Consider the following 19,162-nt stretch of genomic DNA (forward strand, 5'->3'; position numbering starts at 1 on the left):
CGCAACAGTCGGCTGGCAAGGTTATGGCGTCTGTATTTTGGTATGCGCTTGGAATAATTTTCATTGACTACCTTGAAAAAAGAAAGACCATCAACAGCGACTATTACATAGCATTGAAGGACGAAATAGCCGAAAAACGGCCACGTTTGAAGAAATAGAAAGCGCTGCTTCACCAAGACAATGCACCGTGTCACAAGTCAGTGAAAACGATGGCAAAAATCCATGAGTTGGGCTTCGAATTGCTTCCTCATCTACCGTATTCTCCATATCTGGCCTCCAGCGCCTATTTCCTGTTCTCAGATCTCAAATGAATGCTCGCTGGGAAGAAATTTTCGTCGAATGAAGAGGTGATCGACGAAACTGAAGCCTCTTTTGAAGCAAAGGGCAAATCGTAGTAAAATGTAAAATGTAAATGGTATCGAAAAGTTGGAGGGTTGCTATAATCAGTGTATCACCATTGAAGGGAATTATGCTGAATAAATAAAACTAATTTTGCCAAAAAAATGTGTTTTACTATGGTAAGCCGGGGACTTTTCAATTGACCTGTTAAACACATGAAGAATCAGATAAATAAAACATTGTTATTACGGTATAATATTTTCGTGTTAGGATAAATTAAATTTTTCTGCAGTTTTTTTTGAGACTTTTCAAGTATCTCAAAAAAATTCGTAAAAATTCGTTTTTATATTAAGACATTGTTGTGGCGATAATTATCTAGATTTTTATTTTGCACGTTAGCAGATCCATCGTTAGCTATACCCAAGACAACAGGATTTACGAGCCGTTCTTCGAGGAAAAAAATTGAACCCGAACCGAATCCGATCCATTGTCCCGACCGATTCGGTATCGTCGATAAGGCCGAGACCGTAGCGGCTGCCGATCCCGCGGGAACAATTATTCCCGAACGCCCGGGTCGTTCTTATTAACTAATCAGACGCCCGGTATTTACACAAAAACACATTACGTCGATACGGGCGAAATAGACGACATCTAACGGCGGTTCGTTTCGGTGCATTTAAGCCGCGCGGCCCCCTTAATTAAACTACGTAATTGGTCGAGACGCTTAGCGATTCCCCGAAGATGAAAGGTCCCGCGGATGCAATCCGGAACCGCCACGCGCTCTTCCCTCGTAGAGTCCCTTCCCTTTCCGACCCTTTCCCATTCACCGGGTTATAATTATTAGCTCACTGTGCACATTTACATTAATTCTCATAATCCGTCTTAAAATATAATTGTATCTTTATATATTATTATCACCCAAACATAACAACAAGGCAGAACAATTTCAAGAATTCTTCCGTACGCTAGGTAATAGATTTATAGCAGGAGGAGATTATAATGCAAAACATTTAATGTGGGGTATGTGGGGTTCAAGAATAATAACCTCAAAAGGTAGAGAACTGCTCAAAGCCATAAGGATAGATAACTTACAACATATCTCTACTGGTGAACCAACATATTGGCCTTCAGACAGAAATAAAAAACCAGATACAATAGATTTCTGTATTACAAAAAATATTGATCCAAAAAAGTGTCAGGCAGAATCATGTTTCGACCTGTCTTCTGATCATTCACCAATAATAGTAACAATTTCTTCAAAAATTACCATCAAAGATAAACCCCCTTCTCTGTGCAATAATAGAACTAACTGGCCCTCATTTAAAGAAAACTTAGACCGAAACATCTCTCTAAACTTACCGTTACAAACTGAAATGGATATAGAAATAGCAGCAATAAATCTTACAAAAAATATACAGGAGGCAGCATATTCCGCGACTCCCAACAGTGAAACATTTCCAAGAAAAAATACACATATATCATGTACAATACAGAAAAAGATAGCAGAAAAAAGAAAGTTACGACGAAATTGGCAACAGCAAAGGACTGAAGAGAATAAAAGAAAATTTAATAGGGCCATAAAAGAGCTGAGAGATCTAATCCAAATCGAACAGAACCAAGGCATTCAAGAATACCTAGAAAACTTGACGTCAACTGAGGCTACAGACTATTCGTTGTGGAAAGCAACAAAAAAGCTTAGGAGATCCCAGCAGCATAACCCACCTATTAAAACAAGCGAAAGTAATTGGGCGAGAAGCAATAAAGAGAAGGCCGACATTTTCTCAAAACACTTAAAAAATGTTTTTAAACCTTTCCAGTCTCAGCTACATAAAGATGACGAAAATAAAATCACTAGCTTTCTAGATTCGCCATTTCAAATGGATTTACCGCACGAGAAATTAACGGTCAAAAAAGTTAAACATACAATAATGAGAGAGATTAATATTAAAAAAGCTCCTGGTTATGACTTAATTACTGGCAAAATTTTAAAAGAACTATCAGAAAAGGCTATAAAACTATTAACATATATATTTAATGCTATGCTACGAATTAATTACTTCCCTAGTATCTGGAAAGTAGCTAAAATATTAATGATACTTAAACCAGGAAAAATACCAGAAGATGTGACCTCCTACCGACCTATAAGTTTATTACCAATAATCTCGAAAGTTTTCGAGAAATTATACATAAAAAAACTAAACTATATCATAGAAAAAAGAAAATATAGAACAAGTGCATAGACTTGTAAACCAAATAAACGCTGACCTAAATGCCAAAAGATATTGTTCGGCTGCTTTCCTAGACATATCTCAGGCTTTTGACAAAGTATATCATACGGGCTTGCAGGTTAAACTAAAGAAACTTCTCCCTCATCCGGACTATCAGCTACTAAAATCATATCTCACTGACAGACATTTTATTGTAAATCAAGGCGATGAACATACCGAATTAAATCCCATATATTCAGGAGTTCCGCAAGGTAGTGTACTGGGTCCAGTACTGTATCTTCTGTATACGGCTGATCTGCCCACCACAAAAATAACTACTGTGGCAACATATGCAGACGATACAGCAATCTTAGCATCCCATGAAGATCCAGACACAGCATCAATAAACCTGCAAACCCATCTGGAGCAAATACAATTATGGTTGAAGACATGGCGCATTAAAGCCAATGAATCAAAATCCACGCATATAACGTTTACCCTGCGTAGAAGAACATGTCCACCAGTAAATATCAATCATCGTCAACTCCCCCAAGCAGACCATGTTAAATATCTTGGTATGCATTTAGATCGACGCCTAACCTGGAAGAAGCACATACTCTCTAAACGGAAACAACTAGGACTAAAATTATATCAAATGTATTGGCTCATTGGGCGCAAATCCAAGTTATCATTAGATAACAAGGTATTGCTGTATGATTCTATACTCAAGCCCATTTGGACATATGGAATTCAACTATGGGGTACCGCTAGCAAATCTAACATATCCATCATTCAACGGTTCCAAAATAAGGTGTTGCGTGCCATTGTTGATGCTCCGTCCTATATTTCAAATAAAATGATACAACGCGATATTCCTCTAGAACCTATAACGAGTGTAATCCAACGTGTTTGTGTGAAGTACCTCGAAAGAGTGTCAGTGCATCCCAATGTACTCGCTAATCAGCTAAATATGCGACGTGATAGTGAAGTGCGTAGACTAAAACGTTTAACACCACCTGATCTGATTACTGGACATATGTAGAGTTTAGAATAAGCATTAGAATAAGACTAATTAATTAAGATAATATTTTATACAGAAGATTGCTTAATGAAGTGATTTTCTACATGCCATGTATATATAATATAAACAGAAGAAATACTTATTGCCAATAGGGCAGATTGTGGACTCACGAAGAGTAATAATAAAAAAAAAATATATATATTATTATACTGCCCGTTTATTACAAGGGAAAGGACTATCATCATCACTTTGTCATATCCGCGCCAACTAATATCCCTATGCTGTTCTAACTACTTTTAAAATACTTTCGAGTTACCAGGTGTACCGGAAAACATGAAAATAATAAGCTATTAGCCATTTCATTCTATATAACTTGCTCATCTTTCAGTCAATTTATGGATACCATTCCAAAAAAAAACTGTTTGTCCTTTGAGCCATTTTCTAACTTCTTCAAAATTAGCGAAGGCTGTTCTGCAAGCGCGTATCCCATTGATGCCAAAAATTGATAGTCGGACGGGGCAAGGTCTGGAGAGTACGGCAGATGCGATAAAATGTCCCATCCAAGTGCTTTCAACGTTTCCTTGACCGATTTAGCTTTATGAGACAACGCATTATTGTACTGCAAAATCACTTTATCGTGCCTTCAGACCAATTTGAGAAATTATTAGTGTTGGCAACTATCGACTGAAGTAGACTATCGACTGTTTAGTAATTGATTACCTTTTACTATCGACTGTTTCAGGCGTACATTTTTGGTTCGACTGGTTTTACTACTTCTTACCAGTGACTGTTTCACTCGACTGGAAAACTGGCAAGGTTACGGCGTCTGTATTTTGGGATGCGCATGGAATAATTGTCATTGGCTACCTTGAGACAGGAAGGACCATCAACAGTGACCATTACATAGTGCTATTGGGCCGTTTGAAGGACGAAATCGTCGAAAAACAGCCGCATTTGAAGAAAAAGAAAGCGCTGCTTCACCAAGACAATGCGCCGTGTCAAAAATCCATGAATTGGGCTTCGAATTGCTTCCTCATCCACCGTATTCTCCAGATATGACCCCCAGCTAGCGACTATTTCCTGTTCTCAGATCTTAAAAGAATGCTCGTTGGGAAGAAATTTTCGTGGAATGAATGAATGATCGCCGAAACTGAGGCCGATTTTGAAGCAAAGGACAAATCGTACTACAAAATGATATCGAAAAGTTGGAGGGTCGCCATAACCAGTGTATCACCCTTGAAGGTAATTATGTTGAATAAAAAAAACTAATTTTGTCAAAAAAATGTGTTTTATTATGGTAGGCCGGGGACTTTTCAATTGACCTGTTACAGCCGAACATAGAACCTCCTCCTTTTACGAAGTCGGTCAAAAACAATAAATTCAGTCCGGACGTGTAAACTGATTCCATCTCACTCTGGTCATCATCGCACGCATGGTGCACGATTCCTCACATATAACACCGCTCGAATCGAGAGATATTGAGCTGTTTTCGTTTGATTAGCCCGCCGTAATAGTCGCGCATCACGTCGAAAAATAGTCTATGAAAGGGAATTGTTGCCATATAGATGCCTCGCGTGAAATTGCGTCGATTATCGATCTGATATTGGATGATTGTGTCGAAATAAATGACTGGCTGTGTTACAAATGAATTAATAATCATCGATTACGCTAATAAATTATATTAATCCAAAGAAATTATATTAAATAATCGATTCAAGCAATATTAATGGTCAAAACATAGTGTTAGCGTCATTTTCTTGGATAAAAACTGATAAACTGAACTGATAAATTCAGATTACGTGGCCGTTTCAAGAGACAATCTGTCTTTTAAGAGAAAAAAACATATATTGAATTTGATTGAATGAAGTTATTTGAAAAAATCATGAAAAACAGTTATTTTAACGAAATTAGGATAATTATACCTAAAAATTAGATAATGTTTATAACCATAATGTTATTTTTCCTTTTCTGTGAACAACTTATTACTTAGCCCAACGTTCCTTTATAATTCCAATACTGATATAATAATTTATTTTCTATATATAATATACACTATATTACAAACTGTTATCCGTAAATAAGGAAAATAGTACCTTATTTACTAAATATCCACAAACCTGTAAAGTATCTTCATAAGTAATCTTCATAAAATACCAAATGTCATCGTCTGTCGACCAAATAACATTTTCCATTAATTAAGTTTCGAAAAATCATTTATATTTCGATTTCCCAGCAATTTTTGTTGAATTATACAGCCACCATAGAAAACCCGTTTTAATTAAAATGTAATGTTGTCTGAATACTCACTCATTATCATCGTTCTTGCTCTGTTATTAGGACCTTAACTGACCACTGAAAAATAAGGTAATTTTTACGAACATAATTCTCCTTTCTACATATAAAACGCGGTATTAGACACCACTATACGTAAATAAGAAATAACCAATTTATTTACTAAACATCCATAAATTTTTATTAAAAAAAAAACATTTTAATCACCATAAACATTGCCACGGTCACAAATGTCATCTTCAGTCGGCTCAATTACATTTTTCCCTAAATTAAATTCCGAAAAGGCAATTATATTTTGATTTCGGAGGAATTTCTGTGGAATTATATAAGAACCATGTAAAAACAATTTTAATTAAAATATAATTTCGTATAAATACTCACTCATTATTGTTATTACACTGGTGCCCACTTTTAAATTGTTAAAAGTGTAATACTTGTTGCATAGAGCTGTCGTTAAGACGTTAGTTGACAACTAATAATAATCACCACTATCGAAGTCCAAAAAGTTCGATTCTAGTGTTGATATTAGTTTTATGTATTAGGGTGGCGATTATTTATTCTTATTGTTTTATAATTCTAATACTATTTAGTTTTTTTTAATATATTAATTTTGTCTACTTGATTGAATTTATTTTTTGTTTATTTTATTATAAATCTGTTATTAATAACTATCGATTTTGAAGTACAGCTCTGTTCTTCTTCAATAATAGTTTTAGCTTTTTTTTCGTGTTTATGTTATAGTTTGTTTACGGCGTTGGTTTTTGAGTGTCGGGTTTGTTGAAACTTTTGTTTTTGTGATTTATGTTATGATTTTTAATGAGTGTTCACTTGTTTTTGTTGGTTGACAGTATTTCTCGTATTATACCGAATTATCTACTGGTATAGTGTAACAATGGATGTGACAAATACCGTTGTATTGTTAAAACTGATAACTAGCGCGAAACTAACAAATCGGACGCATTTACGGTTAAAGAATATCGCGATATCACGTCTAGACGGCAGCGGACGAACCCGCCAACCCTTTCGGCACGGGGTTGATGGAATTTAAAGCCCGGCCCGTCGTCATCACGCGACATCTATCCTGGAAATTGCCCGGCGCCTCTTGTTCCAAGTATTTTTAGCCGGTTATTACTACATTTTAGTCATTGTAAATGGAGAACCCGCCCGCTTAAATGAACGCCGTAAAGCCCCGACGAATTAGCGCCGTTATCAGCCCCGGTAAGGATTTATGCTAGGCTTTTTTTAACGTCGACGAGTCATTTGCATTAATACTTGTAACAAGGTCGTAATGTAGTCGGTGTAAATTAATAAATTTGACTTAATATAATATTTCTCGCATAAAGAATTAAAGGTCCTTCCGCAATAAGTGCCCCGTTAAAAAGGTTATATAAATATTAAAAATATATAGCATATTTTAATATTACTTTACCGGCTTGTTTAGTAATTTCGCGGATTTATACAGATTTACACGGTACGTCAGCTGTTATCTCACAATTGTATGAAAATCGTTTTCCATAAAAGATTGGTTGAGGTGTCAGAAAAGCCAGAAGTTAGATAGCAGACAAATATAACGAATAGGTCGGATGTTCATGACTTTTTGAGTGGTGAGTGTTATTTTGTTGGAAAATCATTTAGATCTTCTATAGACCGTGTTTTATAACGTATCTTTATGTTTTAAAATATAGAAAATAATCAAAATATATTGTTATTTTGATAGAAAATCGTTTTGCTCTTCTGTAAACCGTATCTTATAATGAATTTTTGTATCTAATTAGTTCTAGAGGACACAAACAAATCAAAACTTATTGCTATTATGATAGAAAATCGTTTAGGTCTTCTATAGACCGTGTTTTATAACGTATCCTTATGCAAATAGTTTTTAAATATAAAAAATAATCAAAATATATTGTTATTTTGATAGAAAATCGTTTTGCTCTTCTGTAAACCGTATCTTATAATGAATTTTTGTATCTAATTAGTTCTAGAGGACACAAACAAATCAAAACTTATTGCTATTATGATAGAAAATCGTTTAGGTCTTCTATAGACCGTGTTTTATAACGTATCCTTATGCAAACAGTTTTAAAATATGGAAAATAATCAAAATGTATGGTTATTTTGATAGATAATCCCTTTGCTCGATTGTAAATCGTATCTTATAATGAATTTCCGTATCTGATTAGTTCTAAAGGAAACAAAAAAAACTTATTGTTATTTTGATAGAAATTCGTTTAGGTCTTCTATAGACCGTGTTTTATAACGTATCTTTATGCAAACAGTTTTAAAATATGGAAAATAATCAAAATGTATAGTTATTTTGATAGAAAAACGTTTTGCTCTTATATAAGTCGTATTTTGTAATGAATTTTTGTATCCAATTAGTCCCAAAAGGACACAAACAAACCAGAACATTGTTAATTTGATAGAAAATGGTTTAGGTCTTCTGTAGACCATATTCTGTACCATAGCTTTATGCAAATGTTTCTAAACGATAGAAAATAATCAAAATATATTGTTCTTTTGATAGAAAATCATTTTGCTCTTCAAAAAATCCGTGTCTTGAATGAATGAATTTTTGTAAACAATGAGTTCATCAGAAAAACATTTCTAATAATTATTACAAAATACAATGATATAATACCACATTATTAAATATCTATCATTTTTGTAGTTTTAAGATAATTGATAAACTGTGTATTGTGTCTTATTTTTTTATATTAAACAAATTACAACAAAATTATCAGGAAGTTAATAATCGGCATCAATTAAATACTAGATTAACGCAGATAATCAATCAGACTACTAAACAGGCCCAAGTGTTCAACTAGAAGTAGAAAATTTATATTGTTTTTTCATCCATAGTCGGCAAACAAAGTGACATAAATACGAACAGTTTATATTTCGTCTGAAACTCGCTTTTTGACATAGCCTAACTGCATTCAAATTCAGATTTGACTGGCCTGAACGGAAAAGTTTTATATTTTTCAAAAAAAAACCTTTTCCTCCTCGCTGTTAATCCGGTTTTGTCTTTTTTTTTCAAGGCCTGCTCGACTCTTTGTCGGAAATCCGTCTGGTTTTTTTTTAAACTATGTTCCCGGTGAAATTTAATAAAAAGTTACACACATCGTTTCGGCTAGTCCGGGTCTAAACGCTCTTTCAAATATAGTTTTTTTTGAATAATTTTTTTAGGTATTTAATGAAATTGTTTTTCATGTTAAGACCAATAATATCATCCGAATGTCCATGGCGATTTCTCACAAAAGGAAGGTTAAACTGGAGTAGAAATTATAAGGAATATAAGTAGAATCTCTCGCATGTTGCTGGTTTGGTTTGGTTGTATAGTATAGTAGAGTTTATATATTTTTAATAAATATTTATTTATATTTATACATTAAGTTAGTTTGTTTATCGACCTTCTGACATTGAAATTGTTAAATTTCGTTTCCTTTTTCTTGTAATTCTACTGTTCTAAATAATTTATCTCTAAATATGTGTGAATAAATAGTTTATTTTTAATGGAATATGAATTCTTTTCAAGAAAGTAGAAACACTCCTTAATATAATTAATAATATAGTATATCTTTGAACAAGACCTATTTGTACTGATACTAATTTAGTGATTCTTCTACTTGATGCACTTGTATCGATTTTTAAACGAGAACATTAATTTATTATCGAAGTAAAATAGATATTTTAATTATCAGCAATATATAAATATCATATTTTCTATGACCTATAAATTAAAAATTAAATTTTAAAGGATCTACGGGTACATTTGTAATAAACTTCATGTCATTGACAGCCTTAATTTTTCAGAATGTGTCATTTCATCGAAGGATGAACAAACAGTTTTTTCAAACAGTAAATATCATTTTCGGAAAGTTTTAAAATTCGTGAGGTTTTGACACCGAACACAAAGAGCGTTTTGGACAACGAAAACATGCGAAGACATTGATTCGCTACGCTCTCTCGTCGTACTCTCCGGACCTTGCACCTTCTGATTATTACTTGTTCCGACATATGACTCGTGACCTGTCTGAGTAGCGCTTCACTTGTTACGAATATACCAAAAATGTGTCGACAGCTTCAAAAGATACAGCGTCTTTTCGGGAAAAGGTGGAAAAAGTAGCGGGTATCGATATACAACTTTCAAATTAAACACGAAACTTTATTAATTAATTTATTAGCCTAATATGACAATAGAAATTTAGATTGAATGAAACTCTTCACTACATAGTATAAAACAAAGTCGCCTTTTCTGTCCCTATATCCCTATGTGCGCTTAAATCTTTAAAACTGCGCAACGGATTTTGATGCGGTTTTTTTCAATAGATAGAGTGATTCAAGAGGAAGGTTTATATGTATAATACATGCATAATATACTAAGGCAACATTGCTAATTTTAGAGGTTTCTAACGTGATGTCGTAAATTAACCTATTTTTTTAGGCTTATTTAGCAATTAGCAAAAACGCTGCCTAACCCTACGAGTTAGATCAAATTAATGTACTACAGTATTGTACACCATAAAAAGGTCTACAAAAAAGTCCGCGATAGTATATGTTTATCTTTTAGGGATAAACCACATTAACCATTTTTATTGTTTACTTTTTACGTGAGAAAATGGCTTATTTACGAAGCTATTTTAAGCAATACGGCATTAATCCTTATCGAATTAAGTACCTTAAATACAGTGTGCAATTAATATAGATCAATATGGTTCCTTACAGCATGTAAATTAAACAAATATTTTCGGAGATATTACAAATTTAAAATTTGCGTTTAAAAATGTGTAATGTAATAAAAATTGAATGAATTTAGATATTCCAAAGATAGCAGGAAATCTTCATAGTAATTATAGGGGAAGAGGAATTGTTTTACTCCAAATTTAATGCGTGCAGGCCAAGGGCAGTAATGAATAAACCAAAAATACTGGATCGATTTTAATCATGTTTTCATTGAGTGACATAGGCATATATATTTTATGCCCGTGCAAAGTCGGAGCGGGCCGCTATGTTTTTATATACAACGTTCATATTTTTTCTGTAGTGTATTTAATTTAGTATCAGCATTGCACCCGTGCGAAGCCGGGGCGGTTCGCTAGTACAAGATAAACTAAGGTTTCAAGCTGTTAAGGTTAGAATTTTAACTGTGGCGACCGCCACGGCTCTTTAGGCCGCCACGAATTCACCACCAGCAAGCACAAAGGTTGGCAACGCCGGTGGATTGGTACCATGCAGTTCCAGGCGAGAAAAGACCATCACGACGACGTCTCGTTCTCTTTTCTTTTCTCCATCCCTTTGTAATAGTACCACTTGCACAGCGCTACCGCACTTCCTCTACCTAACCTAATATCCTGTCAATTCTCCCGTCGACCACATGTATAATTTAGTATTAAAATAAACAGTATTGCTTCAACCAGTGTTTTTCAGTTCTCGTGCAAATTCCTTCCAAAAATAGTAGTGAGTGCTCGGACAAATAATCGCAGCGGAAGCCACACATTTCGACCGAGTGACCGACCCGACGAACATTCCCACATAACTAAAACAAATCATGAACTGGTACAAAACGTTGCAGTATGTTAATCGGTATTTCACGGAGGTTACACCAATTACCCCACTAGTTATCTGTCTATATTGTTACAATAAACATTATCTAACGGCAGTTGTTATAGATTCCTGGCAAATTCGCTGCCATATCAGTAAATATAATTAATATGCAGTGGCAGACTGACAGTAATAATTTTACCTGTAAATCTTTTGACAAATTACAGCAACTGTTCAAAGGGAATGTTTGTCGGACTATTATACTAATCGATCTTTATATATGGACCGTAACAAGTTTCATAATATTCATGGATCGAATTCATCATATAGTATCCGATACATGCCAGGACATTGCCGTGATGTTGAAAATTATCATTCTTTATTAAGGGAAGGTTTGTGTTGAGGAGGTTTTTCAAGTGAAATAAAAACATACAACATTTTTAGGGTCGGGTATTTTTTTATGTTTTAAAAATCAAGAAGACTAGTTTCAAAATCAATAACAACCATCAATCCTGGTTTAGTTCTAATGTGCAAGGACATCTAATGGTTTCTAGTTTACATCAAGCCGTGAAGTCCCCCTATTCCTGAGCTAAAACGTTAGGATCCACAATTATTGAAAACATTTGCAAACTTGTTTTAACGCTTTGTTTTAATAATTTTGAAATTTTTATCGCGGTTTTTATTCAAAATGTTTTTTGCGCCTTGCAGCTGCACTATATATTAGTACGAACACGGTGTTTCAGAAGATCACCTTGGTGTTTCAGAGATCAAATATACGAAATGTATAAAATAGTAAGTAGTTTTTTCAATTGAAATTTTTTTCAATATAAATATATATACACTCAAAAACACATGTTTTTTTTTACTAAAATAGACAAATTATTATATTCTTCTGACAAGTCAGCTATCATTCTCTGTCAGGTGGCATATCTGTCGGAAACCTGACGTCGTACAGCAACAATTTGTAACCCAAATAGAAACGTCGAGGGACAAGCAAGAAAAAAAAGACCCTAATAAAAATTTGTCGAAGATTTCGTTAAAACGGCCGGTCATTTCCATAATGGCCCCACTCGCCCCGACCCGTTCTATATGGAAAGCGTTCTCCAGTCGTTTTTCAACCGAACTATCTCCCAGTCGTTATTTATGTTTCCACGATTGCTATTCAGACCCCGTAATGACGCGCGTTTTTTTTTTGGTTTTCTGTTTCACCGTAAGTAAATATGCCCGTTAGTACACCAACGCAATGAGTAATACCAATCAAGAGTGATGACAATGCGAAAAAAACTATTGGATTAATCGATCTAATGTCCTCTAATAGCTTTATACGGAACTTTCATAGTTTTTTTTTCGTTGTTTCTTTATTGAATTATTTTCCTAGCAACAACACATAATATAACAACAACAATCACAGAGGCAACAGTTGCCTGCAATATTTTACGGTTTCCCATATGATACAGTTAAAGAGTTTGAAAAGCAAAATGAACGGCTTTTGCACTGAACGACTTTGGTAAGCAAACCCTTACTAAAAACTCCTCAAAAACCCCTGAAGGGTATAGCGGTCCGGTCCATACCTTCGTCATCAGCTTACCTAAAGAACTTCAAAGTATACAATTAGTTGTCTGTACGTCCCCATAATACTTAAAGAAATACCCTCTAACTTATAACAGTTGAGGACTTGTGTCTTCCGTCACACCCTTACTAAAGACTCCTCAAAAACCTCTAAAGGATATAGCGGTCTGGTCCATACCTTCGTCATCAGCTTACCTAAAGAACTTCAAAATATACAATTAGTTGTCTGTACGTCCCCATAATACTTAAATAAATACCCTCTAACTTATAACAGTTAAGGAGTTGTATCTTCCGTCGCATCAGCTCGGCAATAACATTATACACAAATATCTCATTATTTTAGAAAAAAAATATATGAAAACTTTGTTCGTGCCTTTTAAATTTGAGGATTTCCCTCGATTTTCCCGGATTTCACCATGAGATCCTGATTCAATGAAACCACCTCGGAAGTGCGCTTATTCGAATCAAAAAAAGAATTTTGATAATCGGTTCACAATTGACCGAGAAATCAGCGAACATACTTTAAAAAACATACAGTCTTACATGGAACTTCCTTCCTTTTGGAAATCGGTTAATTAAAACTGATGGATAACTGAATAAATGAAAAGAAGTTTTGTTTTTCCAGAAGACAAAAACCGCAAACATTCGTCAATTCCTTCCTAACTCAATATTCAACATTATAACATGACAAAAAAAATATAATTCCAGAACACCAATTTAGATTTTGTAATACGCACGGGACTATAGAACAAGTGCATAGACTAGTAAATAAAATTAATATGGACTGGAAATACTAAAAGATATTCTTCGGCTGCATTCCTGGGCATATCTCAGTCTTTTGACAAAGTACGATGTGCAGAATTGCAGGCTAAATTAAAAAAACTCCTCTCTCATCTACATTTTCTGTTACTAAAATTTTACCTCACAGATAGACTTTATTTCACTATAAAACAAGACGATGAACTCACTGAATTACATCAAATATATTCAGGAACTCCACAAGGCAATGTACTAAATCCGATACTTATCTCCTATATACAGCTGATCTACCAACTACAAAAAAACACTACTACGGCAATAGATGCAGACGACATAGCCATTTTAGCATCTCACGAAGATCCAATAACATCATCAAAAAACCTCTAAACACGCCTTGATAATATACGCTGGCTGAAGACATGGCCCATTAATGCAAGTGATTGTTGTTATGCATCTAGACCGACGCCTAACCTGGAAGAACTACCTACTTGCTAAGCATAAACAACTTGGATTCAAACTACTGTAAAATGTATTGGCTTATCAGGCGCAAATCTAAGTCATTCATCAACATTCATCAAGGTTTTACAATATGAATCAACACGTAAGCCTATTTGATCAGATGTAATCCAACTATGGGGTACTATTAGCAAGTCTAATATAACCATTTTATGTTATAACAGTTCCAAAACAAATAGCTGCGTGTCATTGTCAATTCTCCACAGAATAATGAAGTGATACAGCTCGATATCCGTATAGAACCCATAACAAGAATAATTCAAAATGTATGTGTTGAATATTTTAAAAAGTGTTAACCAGTTAGCTAACCAAATAAATGTGCGACATGATAGTGAAGTGCGTAGACTAAAACATTTAACACAACCCGATCTGGTTATAGGATATATATAGATTTTAAAATCATATCTAGAATAGGACCAGCTAATTAAAATATTAAGATATTAGATCGCATTAAACCTACGATAATGATGAATCCATTCATAATATCTATAGGTTATTATGGAAAGATAGAGATATAGAAATATGGATATATAGAGAGTTATAGATATTATAGAGGATAAAGAAAACAATATTAATATGAATACAATGCCATACAGTAAGTCTTATATGTTGGCAACTCTGGTAAAATATCTTCCGCGAAGAAAAATAGTGAACTAAACCTAGTTTAAGTGCTAGTTGGTTTAGGAATCCATTAAAAGTTAACTGTCAGAATCTGAGGAACATTAAAAAGGATTTTGGCTAGACAGCATAAAATTAATTCGGTAGCAGTGATAGTAGAATTCATCACTTGAATAATACTGTTTTGAGAAGACATCATGGCAAGAGCTCTATTTGTGTAGTAATATTCATGGAATAGCTGCGATTGCAAACCCTTTATAATGGATCTGACTCTGAGCTAGGAAATAAGTGCTGTAACGGTGACAAGACCTAGAGACTTGATGGTTGGATGAAGGTAGTATGGTCCGATGAATGATTGTTTATATCGCTTCCTAGAAATTGGCGGACTAATGTATGACCAATACCAAAAGAAATCTAAGATCCGGATTGTCTGCGTCCTACTATCAAACATGAGGCAGATTCCGGTATGATTCGGGCGACAATATCGTAGTATTCACCTGGTCCTCACATTCACATCAGTTGCTGGATTACTAGGAATAAATATCTCGATATTCTGAGTGATGAAATTCTTACAATAATAGCGCATTGCTGCGAAACATTGCCGTATTTCAAGATGATAATACGCTCATTCACAGAGTTCAACACATATCTTCTCTGGCCATCATAATCGCTAGACCTCAACATAATTGAACAGTTATGGGGAGTTTTATAGTAGAGAATGAGAAGTCGGTTTCCGTCTGCAGCATTAGTGAAGCAGTTCGCGAATGTTTTGGTACAAGAATGGGTCAATATTCCTTTGGGAACTATTAAAACTCTATAAATCTATTCTTCGGCGAATTTCAGCTGTTTTAGAAGCAAGTCGTGACTAGACATATTGAAAATAAATAAATATTGTGCTCCGTAACATATTTTATGTAAAACGTCGATGTTCATATGCATTTCTGACTGATAATCGTCGACGAAAGGGTTATTGACGCCAGTCTGGACAACGGTGAGCCCGTTTATTGACATTTGAAGTTAACCTTCCGAAGACCCCATTTAATGGGTCACAATCAATTAGGATTTCGTCGGCTATTACGACGTTCCAGGCGTGAGGGGGACGGACCTGTTGATATTTAACTTTAACGAAGTTTGTTTTATGGCCCTTACCCATCGACCTAATAAAATTTTACGCTGTTGTCGATGAGGTTTATCGTATCGCTTTAGTAGAGAATTAAAAAGTTCATTAGTTTTTATCCCCCGACCGTTATCGTTTTACGCTCAAACGTGGTGGCCGGTTCGAACCGTATCTCAGTCCCCGGCCTGACACATAGATGGCGCTATTAGAATTAACTCCAAATGTTTTTTTAGTTAGCCGTAACCCTCAAAAGATGCGTGTATAAATTTGACAGCTGCCGGATCATTAGTTTGTAAATTATAATATTTTGAGTGAAACAACTTTTGTTATTGTGAAGAAATGGATAAAAAGGAATTTGGCGTGTTGATAAAATATTGGTTTGGAGGGAAAATATACATTTGAAGAAAAACTTGACTTAATTACGAGTTTCCCGACCCTGCCCCAGCAAAATCAACCATCAAGGATTGGTATGCTAAGTTTAGATGTGGTGAAATGAGCACCGAAGACGGTGAATGTTGTGGACGCCTAAAAGAAGTTGTTACCGACGAAAACATCTAAAAATGATTTTAAATGACCGTAAATTGAAATTAAATGAAATAGCAGACACTCTAAAGATACCAACTGAATGTGTACATCATATCGTTTACGAATATTTGGGTATGAGAAAGCTCTGTGCAAAGTGGGTGTCGCGCGAGCTCATTTTTGGCCAAAAACAACGACGAATTGATGATTCGGAGCAGTGTTTGAAGATGATCAAGCGTAATAAACCCGAATTTTTGTGTGCTTCACCAAGACAGTGCACCGTGTCACAAGTCAGTGAAAACGATAGCAAAATGCATTGGGCTTCGAATTGCTTCCTCACCCACCGTATTCTTCAGATCTGGCCGCCAGCGACTATTTCCTGTTCTTAGATCTCAAAAGAATGCGTGCTGGGAAGCAATTTTCGGTGATCGTCGAAAGTGAGACCTATTTTGAAGCAAAGGACAAATCGTACTACAAAAATGGTATCGAAAATTATGTTCAATAAAACAAAACTAATTTTTCCAAAAAAAAAAATGTGTTGTAGACTGTGGTAGGCTGGGGACGTTTCAAATGACCTGTTAGTTGACCTGTCAGTGATCAATAAATTTATTTTACAAAATTATCGTTTATATTTGATTCCTCTTCGTACCATAAACATTTTTAGGTAAAATTAAATAATAACAACAACTTAAACAGTCGCAGATGCAAGAACAAATGTATCACTTACTAGGAATGTTGTTATCACTACCAGATGTACATCATCAATTCCTGCAAATTTATTGTATAGACAATCCCGATACGGCAATTGATAGGCGTTGCGCTGACAATCCAAGAACTACAACTGCTTCTTCATCAGAATTACGATTCAGTCGAAATATCCAAAATAATTTCGGATCGGAAGTCATCTGACGGAGTCATAATATCGTCATCAGACTTGGCCTAACGCCTACTTACTATACAACAAGAGCCTCCGGTTATTATCGGAGAAAATTTGCAAGATAGGTGACACGAAGTTCACCGGATCATCTAGTTATAAAAGTATATTCCGAAAACGGAAAAAAGTTTAGATAAATTGACACAATGAAGGCCGTAAGGACCTTTCGGTTCCCCTGTCGGCTTGCCCGGGCCGTTTGTTCTGCAATTTCAGAACGCTATATATAGAATAAAACATTTCGCGATTTAAAACAACCTTAAAAAGTCCAATCCTCGCAGGACGTAACTCTGAGTGAGCCGGGGAGACCTCGCCGAGCTGGAAAGGTCGGAGAATTCGAGAGCGATCACAATAAATAAAACGCGGGCTGTGCTTATTTCCTTCTCCCGAGCCATACGTTGTCCATCAGGCTTACATAATATTATTATTACATAAATATAGTTAAACACTATACGTACTATTGGGAGTAGCGGAATGCGGGACAATATGAGCCGTAGGGCAACGAAAACTATTCTAGTATACGTATAACCAATCAAGTTATATACCCTACAATAAAACAGAACATTTGAGTGTTGATTTATTTTGACTCTGATATATGACAATATACTAATGTAAATAGAATTATTTAACATAAATAACACTAAATATCATATATAGTCTATTCAAAGTTTATTTGTATATGCGTCGTCAAGATATTTAATGGATTGCCTGCCGCAGCTTCTAAATTTGTTTTAGAATCAGACAATACTTTCCTTCTCATTTTAGTCTACTTAAAAAGAGACACAATGCTGTCTGATTAGTTCGAACACGTAAACGAATGAGCCTGTCAAAGTCGTCCGGTTGTCAGACCTATGCAAAATTCTTGGAAGCGAAAGTTATAAGCGGTTATAACTCTAACCTATAAACTATTGTGGCTGTATAATTAACTGTAGTTTTCAGATGTACCATAATGTTAAAATAAATTATATTTGATAACATTTTTGTTCAAATATTTTATTTAGATTAGAATTTTGTTGTATGTCAAAGCCATACTGAACTAAAACTCAGAGTTGATGCGGCCACATACCGACGTTTCGACGTCACAATTTTCGATAACTTGTATATATTATCGAAGGACTTAAAATTCAGTTAATAAAACAGCCACAGTGGTTTGTAGGTTAGAGCTATTTTATTATATTTGCATTTAACTCTTTTTTAAACCAACTATATACAATTTTTCTATACCAATAATTGTACAACTAAGTAATGTATTTTATTCTTATTAGAGAACATATTTACCTTTTTATGTTTAGTTCTTGTGTCCTTCGGTACAGCGTCTCCTTGTAAAAACATTTTGATATTACTGTATTTGTCTTTAGTTATTTTAGTACCACTGTACATTATTCTTGATAAAATTAGATATAATCACCGCATACTCTCTAATGTAATTGCTGTGTCTTCTTAAAAGACTTAGTATTCATATTCATTTCCTATAATTATATATATTGTATATTCGCATTTATTTATTTCCACTCTCATCCCCCTACATTTCTTTTCTGAATCATTATTCAAGTCAATATAACTATTAATTTCCAATCTATTCTAATGCTTGTTCGCTATTATTATCCATTTCATTCATTATTGTGTTGTTTCAGTTTATTTTTCTGTGAATATATCCAAATAGTTTTTGCTTTTATATCACTCTCGAGCTGCATGTCCATTGTGTAGTAATTCCTTGTCATAGCCCA

General features: G+C 34.6%; 1 protein-coding gene across 1 annotated transcript in view; it reads left to right on the plus strand.

Moving 5' to 3' along the window:
* The first annotated feature begins 7,001 nt into the window (after positions 1-7,001).
* LOC143199386 (putative G-protein coupled receptor No18) overlaps positions 7,002-19,162 on the plus strand; it is a 148,269-nt gene continuing 136,108 nt past the window's right edge. The window contains exon 1 of the mRNA XM_076409171.1: positions 7,002-7,077. The gene's annotated coding sequence lies outside the window, so the exon portion shown is untranslated. The remainder of the gene's footprint in view (positions 7,078-19,162) is intronic.

Source organism: Rhynchophorus ferrugineus, unplaced genomic scaffold, assembly GCF_030347505.1.
Source record: "Rhynchophorus ferrugineus isolate W39M unplaced genomic scaffold, kcgeb_rfMv2 rfM7, whole genome shotgun sequence".
Classification (NCBI taxonomy): domain Eukaryota; kingdom Metazoa; phylum Arthropoda; class Insecta; order Coleoptera; family Curculionidae; genus Rhynchophorus; species Rhynchophorus ferrugineus.